This window comes from Dipodomys merriami, unplaced genomic scaffold (assembly GCF_024711535.1).
Source record: "Dipodomys merriami isolate MVZ:Mamm:240054 unplaced genomic scaffold, mDipMer1.0.p SCAF_9, whole genome shotgun sequence".
NCBI lineage: Eukaryota > Metazoa > Chordata > Mammalia > Rodentia > Heteromyidae > Dipodomys > Dipodomys merriami.
The window spans coordinates 924,099-938,389 of NW_027206512.1; positions in this window are offsets into that span (position 1 = coordinate 924,099).

A 14,291-nucleotide genomic window follows, 5' to 3' on the forward strand; every position below is an offset into this window, starting at 1 on the left:
TAGCACTCAGGTGAGAAGAACGAGAAGCAGGTATACCCAGTCCGCTGTCCGTGTCCTACGAGGACCAGCCTATGTGGCTGCCAAGCCTGAATGTTTGCAACCGTGGCAGAGCTAGGCAGGCCCAATCGTGCAGCAATGCAACTGCATAACCTGGCCAAATTTCTCGGGTGTATAAGAAACCACGGGGGATTTACAAGCAGATGTTCACCCGGAACCGCCGGAGGCCTGCCAGCAGCAAGATTCCGGAATTCTTCCTAAGAAGCCTTGAAAGCAGTGAAACGCTCCTATGTTGCAATAACTCAGAACCTCATTCTGACTGTTCCCGGCAGAGGTCATTCGGCTGAACACAACCGTGGACTAATTAGAGCCAGATGTAGGCAGTGCCGTCCATAGTGCTGGATGGACAGTGGTGGCGTGCCCAACAACTGAGCTCTAGTTCTCAACACTTTCACAAAGTGCCATAAGTTGAAGTTCAGCTTACTGCTCCGGTTGAGTAGAGTGTAGCTGTCAAAGCTGGAATCAGTAGCACTCAGGTGAGAAGAACGTGAAGCAGATATACAAAGTCCGCTGGCCGTGTCTTCTTGGGACCAGCCTATCTGGCTGCCACGCCTGAATGTTTGCAACCGCGGCAGAGCTAGGCACGCGCAAGTGTGCAGCAATGCAAACTGCATAACCTGGCCAAATTTCACGGGTGTACAAGAAACCACGGGGGATTTACAAGCAGATGTTCTCCCGGAACTGCCGGAGGCCTGCCGGCAGCAAGATTCCGGAATTCTTCCTAAGAAGCCTTGAAAGCAGTGAAATGCTCCTATGTTGCAATACCTCAGAACCTCATTCTGAGTGTTCTCGGCAGAGGTCATTCGGCTGAACACAACCGTGGACTAATTAGAGCCAGATGTAGGCAGTGCCGTCCATAGTGCTGGATGGACAGTGGTGGCGTGCCCAACAACTGAGCTCTAGTTCTCAACACTTTCACAAAGTGCCATAAGTTGAGGTTCAGCTTACTGCTCCGGTTGAGTAGAGTGTAGCTGTCAAAGTGGAATCAGTAGCACTCAGGTGAGAAGAACGAGAAGCAGGTATACCCAGTCCGCTGTCCGTGTCCTACGAGGACCAGCCTATCTGGCTGCCAAGCCTGAATGTTTGCAACCGTGGCAGAGCTAGGCAGGCCCAATCGTGCAGCAATGCAACTGCATAACCTGGCCAAATTTCTCGGGTGTACAAGAAACCACGGGGGATTTACAAGCAGATGTTCACCCGGAACCGCCGGAGGCCTGCCAGCAGCAAGATTCCGGAATTCTTCCTAAGAAGCCTTGAAAGCAATGAAACGCTCCCAATTTGCAATAACTCAGAACCTCTTTCGGAGTGTTCCCGGTAGAGGTCATTCAGCTGAACACAACCGTGGACTAATTAGAGCCAGATGTAGGCAGTGCCATCCATAGTGCTGGATGGACAGTGTTGGCGTGCCCAACAACTGAGCTCTAGTTCTCAACACTTTCACAAAGTGCCATAAGTTGAGGTTCAGCTTACTGCTCCGGTTGAGTAGAGTGTAGCTGTCAAAGCTGGCATCAGTAGCACTCAGGTGAGAAGAACGAGAAGCAGATATACCCAGTCCGCTGGCCGTGTCTTCCGTGGACCAGACTATCTGTCTGCCACGCCTGAATGTTTGCAACCGCGGCAGAACTAGGCAGAGGCAATTGTGCAGCAATGCAAACTGCATAAACTGGCCAAATTTCACGGGTGTACAAGAAACCTCGGGGGATTTACAAACAGATGTTCACCCGGAACCGCCGGAGACCTGTCAGCAGCAAGATTCCGGAATTCTTCCTAAGAAGCCTTGAAAGCAATGAAACGCTCCCATGTTGCAATAACTCAGAACCTCTTTCTGAGTGTTCCTGGCAGAGGTCATTCAGCTGAACACAACCGTGGACTAATTAGATCAAGATATAGGCAGTATCGTCCATAGTGCTGGATGGACAGTGGTGGCGTGCCCAACAACTGAGCTCTAGTTCTCAACACTTTCACAAAGTGCCATAAGTTGAGGTTCAGCTTACTGCTCCGGTTGAGTAGAGTTTAGCTGTCAAAGCTGGAATCAGTAGCACTCAGGTGAAAAGAAGGGGAAGGAGATATACCCGGTCCGCTGGCCGTGTCTTATGGAGACCAACCTATCTGGCTGCCATGCCTGAATGTTTGCAACCGCGGCAGAGCTAGGCAGGCGCAATTGTGCAGCAATGCAAACTGCATAACCTGGCCAAATTTCACGGGTGTACAAGAAACCACGGGGGATTTACAAGCAGATGTTCACCCGGAACCGCCGGAGGCCTGCCGGCAGCAAGATTCCGGAATTCTTCCTAAGAAGCCTTGCAAGCAGTGAAACCCTCCTATGTTGCAATAACTCAGAACCTCATTCTGAGTGTTCCCGGCAGAGGTCATTCAGCTGAACACAACCGTGGGCTAATTAGATCCAGATGTAGGCAGTGCGTTCCATAGTGCTGGATGGACAGTGGTGGCGTGCCCAACAACTGAGCTCTAGTTCTCAACACTTTCAAGAAGTGCCATAAGTTGAGGTTCAGCTTACTGCTCGGGTTGAGTAGAGTGTAGCTGTCAAAGCTGGAATCAGTAGGACTCAGGTGAGAAGAACGAGAAGCAGATATACCCAGTCCGCTGGCCGTGTCTTCCGGGGACCAGCCTATCTGGCTGCCACGCCGGAATGTTTGCAACCGCGGCAGAGCTAGGCAGGCGCAATTGTGCAGCAATGCACACTGCATAACCTCGCCAAATTTCACGGGTGTACAAGAAACCACGGGGGATTTACAATGAGATGTTCACCCGGAACCGCCGGAGGCCTGCCGGCAACAAAATTCCGGAATTCGTCCTAAGAAACCTTGAAAGCAGTGAAACGCTCCTATGTTGCAATAACTCAGAACCTCATTCTGAGTGTTCCCGGCAGAGGTCATTCTGCTGAACACAACCGTGGATTAATTAGAGCCAGATGTATGCAGTGCCGTCCATAGTGCTGGATGGACAGTGGTGGCATGCCCAACAACTGAGCTCTAGTTCTCAACACTTTCACAAAGTGCCATAAGTTGAGGTTCAGCTTACTGCTCCGGTTGAGTAGAGTGTAGCTGTCAAAGCTGGAATCAGTAGCACTCAGGTGAGAAGAACGAGAAGCAGATATACCCAGTCCGCTTGCCGTGTCTTCCGGGGACCAGCCTATCTGGCTGCCACGCCTGAATGTTTGCAACCGCGGCATAGCTAGGCAGGCGCAATTGTGCAGCAATGCAAACTGCATAACCTGGCCAAATTTCACGGGTGTACAAGAAACCACGGGGGATTTACAAGGAGATGTTCACCCGGAAAAGCCGGAGGCCTGCCGTCAGCAAGATTCCGGAATTCTTCCTAAGAAGCCTTGAAAGCAGTGAAACGCTCCTATGTTGCAATAACTCAGAAACTCATTCGGAGTGTTCCCGGCAGAGGTCATTCGGCTGAACACAACCGTGGACTAATTAGAGCCAGATGTAGGCAGTGCCGTCCATAGTGCTGGATGGACAGTGGTGACGTGCCCAACAACTGAGCTCTAGTTCTCAACACTTTCACAAAGTGCCATAAGTTGAGGTTCAGCTTACTGCTCCGGTTGAGTAGAGTGTAGCTGTCAAAGCTGGAATCAGTAGCACTCAGGTGAGAAGAACGAGAAGCAGATATACCCAGTCCGCTGGCCGTGTCTTCCGGGGACCAGCCTATCTGGCTGCCACGCCTGAATGTTTGCAACCGCGGCAGAGCTAGGCAGGCGCAATTGTGCAGCAATGCACACTGCATAACATCGCCAAATTTCACGGGTGTACAAGAAAGCTCGGGGGACTTACAAGGAGATGTTCACCCGGAACCGCCGGAGGCCGGTCGGCAGCAAGATTCCGGAATTCTTCCTAAGAAGCCTTGAAAGCAATGAAACGCTCCCTTGTTGCAATAACTCAGAACCTCTTTCTGAGTGTTCCCGGCAGAGGTCATTCAGCTGAACACAACCGTGGACTAATTAGATCAAGATATAGGCAGTGTCGTCCATAGTGCTGGATGGACAGAGGTGGCATGCCCAACAACTGAGCTCTAGTTCTCAACACGTTCACAAAGTGCCATAAGTTGAGGTTCAGCTTACTGCTCCGGTTGAGTAGAGTGTAGTTGTCAAAGCTGGAATCAGTAGCACTCAGGTGAGAACGAGAAGCAGATATACCCAGTCCGCTGGCCGTGTCTTCCGGGGACCAGCCTATCTGGCTGCCACGCCTGAATGTTTGCAACCGCGGCAGAGCTAGGCAGGCGCAATTGTGCAGCAATGCAAACTGCATAACCTGGCCAAATTTCCCGGGTGTACAAGAAACCACGGGGGATTTACATGGAGATGTTCACCTGGAACAGCCGGAGGCCTGCCGGCAGCAAGATTCCGGAATTCTTCCAAAGAAGCCTTGAAAGCAGTGAAAAGCTCCTATGTTGCAATAACTCAGAACCTTATTCTGAGTGTTCCCGGCAGAGTTCATTCGGCTGAACACAACCGTGGACTAATTAGAGCCAGATGTAGGCAGTGCCGTCCATAGTGCTGGATGGACAGTGGTGGCGTGCCCAACAACTGAACTCTAGTTCTCAACACTTTCACAAAGTGCCATAAGTTGAGGTTTAGCTTACTGCTCCGGTTGAGTAGAGTGTAGCTATCAAAGCTGGAATCAGTAGCACTCAGGTGAGAAGAACGAGAAGCAGATATACCCAGTCCGCTGGCCGTGTCCTACGGGGACCAGCCTATCTGGCGGCCATGCCTGAATGTTTGCAACCGCGGCATAGCTAGGCAGGCGCAATTGTGCAGCAATGCAAACTGCATAACCTGGCCATATTTCACGGGTGTACAAGAAACCACGGGGGTTTACAAGGAGATGTTCACCCGGAACCGCCGGAGGCCTGCCGCCAGCAAGATTCCGGAATTCTTCCAAAGAAGCCTTGAAAGCAGTGAAAAGCTCCTATGTTGCAATAACTCAGAATCTTATTCTGAGTGTTCCCGGCTGAGGTCATTCAGCTGAACACAACCGTGGACTAATTAGAGCCAGATGAAGGCAGAGCCGTCCATAGTGCTGGATGGACAGTGGTGGCGTGCCCAACAACTGAGCTCTAGTTCTCAACACTTTCACAAAGTGCCATAAGTTGAGGTTCAGTTTACTGCTCCGGTTGAGTAGAGTGTAGCCGTTAAAGCTGGAATCAGTAGCACACAGGTGAGAAGAAGGGAAAGGAAATATACCCAGTCCGCTGGACGTCTCCTACTGGGACCAGCCTATCTGGCTGCCACGCCTGAATGTTTGCAACCGCGGCAGAGCTAGGCAGGCGCAATTGTGCAGCAATGCAAACTGCATAACCTGGCCAAATTTCACGGGTGTACAAGAAACCACGGGGGATTTACAAGGAGATGTTCACCCGGAACCGCCAGAGGCCTGCCGGCAGCAAGATTCCGGAATTCTTCCAAAGAATCCTTGAAAGCAGTGAAAAACTCCTATGTTGCAATAACTCAGAACCTCATTCTGAATGTTCCCGGCAGAGGTCATTCAGCTGAACACAACCGTGGACTAATTAGAGCCAGATGTAGGCAGTGCCGTCCATAGTGCTGGATGGACAGTGGTGGCGTGCCCAACAACTGAGCTCTAGTTCTCAACACTTTCACAAAGTGCCATCAGTTGAGGTTCAGCTTACTGCTCCGGTTGAGTAGAGTGTAGCTGTCAAAGCTGGAATCAGTAGCACTCAGGTGAGAAGAACGAGAAGCAGATATACCCAGTCCGCTGGCCGTGTCTTCCGGGGACCAGCCTATCTGGCTGCCACTCCTAAATGTTTGCAACCGCGGCAGAGCTAGGCAGGCGCAATTGTGCAGCAATGCAAACTGCATAACCTGGCCAAATTTGACAGGTGTACAAGAAACCACGGGCGATTTACAAGGAGATGTTCACCCGGAAAAGCCAGAGGCCTGTGGGCAGCAAGCTTTCGGAATTCTTCCTAAGAAGCCTTGAAAGCATTGAAACGCCCCTATGTTGCCATAACTCAGAACCTCATTCTCAGTGTTCCTGGCAGAGGTCATTCGGCTGAACACAACCGTTTACTAATTAGAGCTAGATGCAGGCAGTGACGTCCATAGTGCTGGGTGGACAGTGGTGGCGTGCCCTACAACTGAGCTCTAGTTCTCAACACTTTCACAAAGTGCCATAAGTTGAGGTTCAGCTTACTGCTCTGGTTGAGTAGAGTGTAGCCATCAAAGCTGGAATCAGTAGCATTCAGGTGAGAAGAAGGGGAAGGAGATATACCCAGTCCGCCGGCCGTTTCCTAAGAAGACCAGCCTATCTGGCTGCCACGCCTGAATGTTTGCAACCGCGGCATAGGTAGTCAGGCGCAATTGTGCAGCAATGCAAACTGCATAACCTGGCCAAATTTCTCGGGTGTACAAGAAACCACGGGGGATTTACAAGCAGATGTTCCCCCGGAACAGCCGGAGGCCTGCCGGCAGCAAGATTGCGGAATTCTTCCAAAGAAGCCTTGAAAGCAGTGAAAAGCTCCTATGTTGCAATAACTCAGAATCTTATTCTGAGTGTTCCCGGCTGAGGTCATTCAGCTGAACACAACCGTGGACTAATTAGAGCCAGATGTAAGCAGTGCCGTCTATAGTGCTGGATGGACAGTGGTGGCGTGCCCAACAACTGAACTCTAGTTCTCAACACTTTCACAAAGTGCCATAAGTTGAGGTTTAGCTTACTGGTCCGGTTGAGTAGAGTGTAGCTGTCAAAGCTGGAATCAGTAGGACTCAGGAGAGAAGAACGAGAAGCAGATATACCCAGTCCGCTGGCAGTGTCCTACGGGAACCAGCCTATCTGGCTGCCACGCCTGAATGTTTGCAACTGCGGCAGAGCTAGGCAGGCGCAATTGTGCAGCAATGCAAACTGCATAACCTGGCCAAATTTCACGGGTGTACAAGAAACCACGGGGGATTTACAAGGAGATGTTCACCCGGAACAACCGGAGGCCTGCCGGCAGCAAGATTCCGGAATTCTTCCAAAGAAGCCTTGAAAGCAGTGAAAAGCTCCTATGTTGCAATAACTCAGAATCTTATTCTGAGTGTTCCCAGAAGAGGTCATTCAGCTGAACTCAACCGTGGACTAATTAGAGCCAGATGTAGGCAGTGCCGTCCATAGTGCTGGATGGACAGTGGTGGCGTGCACAACAACAGAGCTCTAGTTCTCAACGCTTTCACAAAGTGCCATAAGTTGAGGTTCAGTTTACTGCTCCGGTTGAGTAGAGTGTAGCCGTCAAAGCTGGAATCAGTAGCACTCAGGTGAGAAGAAGGGAAAGGAGATATACCCAGTCCGCTGGCCGTGTCCTTAGGGTACCAGCCTATCTGGCTGCCACGCCTTAATGTTTGTAACCGCGGCAGACCTAGGCAGGCGCAATTGTGCAGCAATGCAAACTGCATAACCAGGCCAAATTTCACGGGTGTACAAGAAACCACGGGGGATTTACAAGCAGATGTTCACCCGGAACCGCCGGAGGCCTGCCGGCAGCAAGATTCCGGAATTCTTCCTAAGAAGCCTTGAAAGCAGTGAAACCCTCCTATGTTGCAATAACTCAGAAACTCATTCTGACTGTTCCCGGCAAAGGTCATTCAGCTGAACACAACCGTGGACTAATTAGAGCCAGATGTAGGCAGTGCCGTCCATAGTGCTGGATGGACAGTGGTGGCGTGCCAAACAACTGAGCTCTAGTTCTCAACTCTTTCACAAATTGCCATAAGTTGAGGTTCAGCTTACTGCTCCGGTTGAGTAGAGTGTAGCTGTCAAACCTGGAATCAGTAGCACTCAGTTGAGAAGAACGAGAAGCAGATATACCCAGTCCGCTGGCCGTGTCTTCTTGGGACCAGCCTATCTAGCTGCCACGCCTGAATGTTTGCAACGGCGGCAGAGCTAGGCCGGCGCAATTGTGCAGAAATGCAAACTGCATAACCTGGCCAAATTTCACGGGTGTACAAGAAACCACGGGGGATTTACAAGGAGATGTTCACCCGGAACCGCCGGAGGCCTGCCGGCAGCAAGATTCCGGAATTCTTCCTAGGAAGCCTTGAAAGCAGTGAAACCCGCCTATGTTGCAATAACTCAGAACCTCATTCTGACTGTTCCCTGCAGAGGTCATTCAGCTGAACACAACCGTGGACTAATTAGAGCCAGATGTAGGCAGTGCCGTCCATAGTGCTGGATGGACAGTGGTGGCGTGCACAACAACTGAGCTCTAGTTCTCAACACTTTCACAAAGTGCCATAAGTTGAGGTTCAGTTTACTGCTCCGTTTGAGTATAGTGTAGCCGTCAAAGCTGGAATCAGTAGCACTCAGGTGAGAAAAACGAGAAGCAGATATACCCAGTCCGCTGGCCGTGTCTTCAGGAGACCAGCCTATCTGGCTGCTACTCCTGAATGATTGCAATCGCCGCAGAGCTAGGCAGGCGCAATTGTGCAGCAATGCAAACTGCATAACCTGGCCAAATTTCACGGGTGTACAAGAAACCACGGAGGATTTACAAGGAGATGTTCAACCGGAACCGCCGGAGGCCTGCCGGCAGCAAGAATCCGGAATTCTTCCTAAGAAGCCTTGAAAGCAGTGAAACGCTCCTATGTTGCAATAACTCAGAATCTAATTCTGAGTGTTCCCAGCAGAGGTCATTCAGCTGAACACAACCGTGGACTAATTAGAGCCAGATGTAGGCAGTGCCGTCCATAGTGCTGGATGGACAGTGGTGGCGTGCCCAACAACTGAGCTCTAGTTCTCAACACTTTCACAAAGCGCCATCAGTAAAGGTTCAACTTACTCCTCCGGTTGAGTAGAGTGTAGCCGTCAAACCTGGAATCAGTAGCACTCAGGTGAGAGGAACGAGAAGCAGATATACCCAGTCCGCTGGCCGTGTCTTCCTGTGACCAGCCTATCTGGCTGCCACGCCTGAATGTTTGCAACCGCGGCAGAGCTAGGCAGGCGCAATTGTGCAGCAATGCAAACTGCATAACCTGGCCAAATTTCACGGGTGTACAAGAAACCACGGTGGATTTACAAGGAGATGTTCACCCGGAACCGCCGGAGGCCTGCCGGCAGCAAGATTCCGGAATTCTTCCTAGGAGGCCTTGAAAGCAGTGAAACACTCCTATGTTGCAATAACTCAGTACCTCATTCTGAGGGTTCCCGGCAGAGGTCATTCGGCTTAACACAACCGTGGACTAATTAGAGCCAGATGTAGGCAGTGCCGTCCATAGTGCTGGATGGACTGTGGTGGCGTGCCCAACAACTGAGTTCTAGGTCTCAACACTTTCACAAAGTGCCATAAGTTGAGGTTCAGCTTACTGCTCTGGTTGACTAGAGTGTAGCTGTCAAAGCTGGAATCAGTAGCACTCAGGTGAGAAGAACGAGAAGCAGATATACCCAGTCCGCTGGCCGTGTCCTACAGGGACCAGCCTATCTGGCTGCCACGCCTGAATGTTTGTAACCGCGACAGAGCTAGGCAGGCGCAATTGTGCAGCAATGCAAACTGCATAACCTGGCCAAATTTCACGGGTGTACAAGAAACCATGGGGGATTTACAAGGAGATGTTTACCCCGAACCGCCGGAGGCCTGCCGGCAGCAAGATTCCGGAATTCTTCCTAAGAAGCCTTGAAAGCAGTGAAACGCCCCTATGTTGCCATAACTCAGAACCTCATTCTGAGTGTTCCCGGCAGAGGTCATTCAGCTGAACACAACCGTGGAATAATTAGAGCCAGATGCAGGCAGTGCCGTCCATAGTGCTGGATGGACAGTGGTGGCATGCCCTACAACTGAGCTCTAGTTCTCAACACTTTCACAAAGTGCCATAAGTTGAGGTTCAGCTTACTGATCAGGTTGAGTAGAGTGTAGCCATCAAAGCTGGAATCAGTAGCATTCAGGTGAGAAGAAGGGGAAGGAGATATACCCAGTCCGCCGGCCGTTTCCTAAGAAGACCAGCCTATCTGGCTGCCACGCCTGAATGTTTGCAACCGCGGCAGAGCTAGGCAGGCGCAATTGTGCAGCAATGCAAACTGCATAACCTGGCCAAATTTCACGGGTGTACAAGAAACCACGGGGGATTTACAAGGAGATATTCACCCGGAACCGCCGGAGGCCTGCCGGCAGCAAGATTCCGGAATTCTTCCTAAGAAGCATTGAAAGCAGTGAAACCTTCCTATGTTGCAATAACTCAGAACCTCATTTTGAGTGTTCCCGGCAGAGGTCATTCAGCTGAACACAACCGTGGACTAATTAGAGCCAGATGTAGGCAGTGCCGTCCATAGTGCTGGATGGACAGTGGTGGCGTGCCCAACAACTGAGCTCTAATTCTCAACACTTTCACAAAGTGCCATAAGTTGAGGTTCAGCTTACTGCTCCGGTTGAGTAGAGTGTAGCTGTCAAAGCTGGAATCAGTAGCACTCAGGTGAGAAGAACGAGAAGCAGATACACCCAGTCCGCTGGCAGTGTATTAACGGGGACCAGCCTATCTGGCTGCCACGCCTGAATGTTTGCAACCGCGGCAGAGCTAGGCAGGCGCAATTGTGCAGTAATGCAAACTGCATAACCTGGCCAAATTTCACGGGTGTACAAGAAACCACGGGGGATTTAAAAGGAGATGTTCACCCGGAACCGCCGGAGGCCGATCGGCAGCAAGATTCCGGAATTCTTCCTAAGAAGCCTTGAAAGCAATGAAACGCTCCCATGTTTCAATAACTCAGAACCTCTTTCTGAGTGTTCCAGGCACAGGTCATTCAGCTGAACACAACCGTGGACTAATTAGAGCCAGATGTAGGGAGTGCCGTCCATAGTGCTGGATGGACAGTGGTGGCGTGCCCAACAACTGAGCTCTAGTTCTCAACACTTTCACAAAGTGCCATAAGTTGAGGTTCAGTTTACTGCTCCGGTTGAGTAGAGTGTAGCCGTCAAAGCTGGAATCAGTAGCACTCAGGCAAGAAGAAGGGAAAGGAGATATACCCAGTCCGCTGGCCGTGTCTTCCGGGGACCAGCCTATCTGTCTGCCACGCCTGAATGTTTGCAAATGCGGCAGAGCTAGGCAGGCGCAATTGTGCAGCAATGCAAACTGCACAACCTGCCCAAATTTCACGAGTGTACAAGAAACCACGGGGGATTTACAAGCAGATGTTCACCCGGAACCGCCGGAGGCCTGCCGGCAGCAAGATTCCGGAATTCTTCCTAAGAAGCCTTGAAAGCAGTGAAACCCTCCTATGTTGCAATAACTCAGAACCTCATTCTGAGTGTTCCCGGCAGAGGTCATTCAGCTGAACACAACCGTGGACTAATTAGAGCCAGATGTAGGCAGTGCCGTCCATAGTGCTGGATGGACAGTGGTGGCGTGCCTAACAACTGAGCTCTAGTTCTCAACACTTTCACAAAGAGCCATAACTTGAGGTTCAGCTTACTGCTCCGGTTGAGTAGAGTGTAGCTGTCAAAGCTGGAATCAGTAGCACTCAGGTGAGAAGAACGAGAAGCAGATATACCCAGTCCGCTGGCCGTGTCCTACAGGGACCAGCCTATCTGGCTGCCACGCCTGAATGTTTGTAACCGCGGCAGAGCTAGGCAGGCGCAATTGTGCAGCAATGCAAACTGCATAACCTGGCCAAATTTCACGGGTGTACAAGAAACCACAGGGGATTAACAAGGAGATGTTCACCCGGAACCGCCGGAGGCCTGCCGGCAGCAAGATTCCGGAATTCTTCCTAAGAAGCCTTGAAAGCAGTGAAACCCTCCTATGTTGCAATAACTCAGAACCTCATTCTGAGTGTTCCCGGCAGAGGTCATTCAGCTGAACACAACCGTGGACTAATTAGAGCCAGATGTAGGCAGTGCCGTCCATAGTGCTGGATGGACAGTGGTGCCGTGCACAACAACTGAGCTCTAGTTCTCAACACTTTCACAAAGTGCCATAAGTTGAGGTTCAGCTTACTGCTCAGGTTGAGTAGAGTGTAGCCATCAAAGCTGGAATCAGTAGCATTCAGGTGAGAAGAAGGTGAAGGAGATATACCCAGTCCGCTGGCCGTGTCTTCCGGGGACCAGCCTATCTGGCTGCCACGCCTGAATGTTTGCAACCGCGGCAGAGCTAGACAGGCCCAATCGTGCAGCAATGCAAACTGCATAACCTGGCCAAATTTCATGGGTGTACAAGAAAGCTCGGGGGATTTACATCGAGATGTTCACCCGGAACCGCCGGAGGCCTGCCCGCAGCAAGATTCTGGAATTCTTCCTAAGAAGCCTTGAAAGCAGTGAAACGCTCCTATGTTGCAATAACTCAGAACCTCATTCTGACTGTTCCCGGCAGAGGTCATTCAGCTGAACACAACCGTGGACTAATTAGAGCCAGGTGTAGGCAGTGCCGTCCATAGTGCTGGATGGACAGTGGTGGCGTGCCCAACAACTGAGCTCTAGTTCTCAACACTTTCACAAAGTGCCATAAGTTGAGGTTTAGCTTACTGCTCTGGTTGAGTAGCGTGTAGCTGTCAAAGCTGGAATCAGTATCACTCAGGTGAGAAGAACTTGAAGCAGATATACAAAGTCCGCTGGCCCTGTCTTCCGGGGACCAGCCTATCTGGCTGCCAAGCCTGAATGTTTGCAACCTCGGCAGAGCTAGGCAGGCGCAATTGTGCAGCAATGCAAACTGCATAACCTGGCCAAATTTCACGGGTGTACAAGAAACCACGGGGGATTTACAAGGAGATGTTCACCTGGAACAGCCGGAGGCCTGCCGGCAGCAAGATTCCGGAATTCTTCCAAAGAAGCCTTGAAAGCAGTGAAAAGCTCCTATGTTGCAATACCTCAGAACCTCATTCTGAGTGTTCCCGGCAGAGGTCATTCGGCTGAACACAACCGTGGACTAATTAGAGCCAGATGTAGGCAGTGCCGTCCATAGTGCTGGATGGACAGTGGTGGCGTGCCCAACAACTGAGCTCTAGTTCTCAACACTTTCACAAAGTGCCATAAGTTGAGGTTCAGCTTACTACTCCGGTTGAGTAGAGTGTAGCTGTCAAAGCTGGAATCAGTAGCACTCAGGTGAGAAGAACGAGAAGCAGATATACCAAAGTCCGCTGGCCGTGTCTTACGGGGACCAACCTATCTGGATGCCAAGCCTGAATGTTTGCAACCGTGGCAGAGCTAGGCAGGCCCAATCGTGCAGCAATGCAACCTGCATAACCTGGCCAAATTTCACGGGTGTACAAGAAACCACGGGGGATTTACAAGGAGATGTTCACCCGGAACCGCCGGAGGCCTGCCGGCAGCAAGATTCCGGAATTCTTCCTAAGAAGCCTTGAAAGCAGTGAAACGCTCCTATGTAGCAATAACTCAGAACCTCATTCTGAGTGTTCCCGGCAGAGGTCATTTGGCTGAACACAACCGTGGACTAATTAGAGCCAGATGTAGGCAGTGCCGTCCATAGTGCTGGATGGACAGTGGTGGCGTGCCCAACAACTGAGCTCTAGTTCTCAACACTTTCACAAAGTGCCATAAGTTGAGGTTCAGCTTACTGCTCCGGTTGAGTAGATTGTAGCTGTCAAAGCTGGAATCAGTAGCACTCAGGTGAGAAGAACGAGAAGCAGATATACCCAGTCCGCTGGCCGTGTCTTCCGGGGACCAGCCTATCTGGATGCCACGCCTGAATGTTTGCAACCGCGGCAGAGCTAGGGAGGCGCAATTGTGCAGCAATGCAAACTGCATAACCTGGCCAAATTTCACGGGTGTACAAGAAAGCTTGGGGGATTTACATGGAGATCTTCACCCGGAACTGCCGGAGGCCGGTCGTCAGCAAGATTCCGGAATTCTTCCTAAGAAGTCTTGAAAGCAATGAAACGCTCCCATGTTGCAATAACTCAGAACCTCTTTCTGAGTGTTCCCGGCAGAGGTCATTCAGCTGAACACAACCGTGGACTAATTAGATCAAGATATAGGCAGTGTCGTCCATAGTGCTGGATGGACAGAGGTGGCGTGCCCAACAACTGAGCTCTAGTTCTCAACACGTTCACAAATTGCCATAAGTTGAGTTTCAGCTTACTGCTCCGGTTGAGTAGAGTGTAGTTGTCAAAGCTGGAATCAGTAGCACTCAGGTGAGAAGAACGAGAAGCAGATATACAAAGTCCGCTGGCCGTGTCTTCCGGGGACCAGCCTATCTGGCTGCCACCCCTGAATGTTTGCAACCGTGGCAGAGCTAGGCAGGCGCAATTGTGCAGCAATGCAAACTGCAT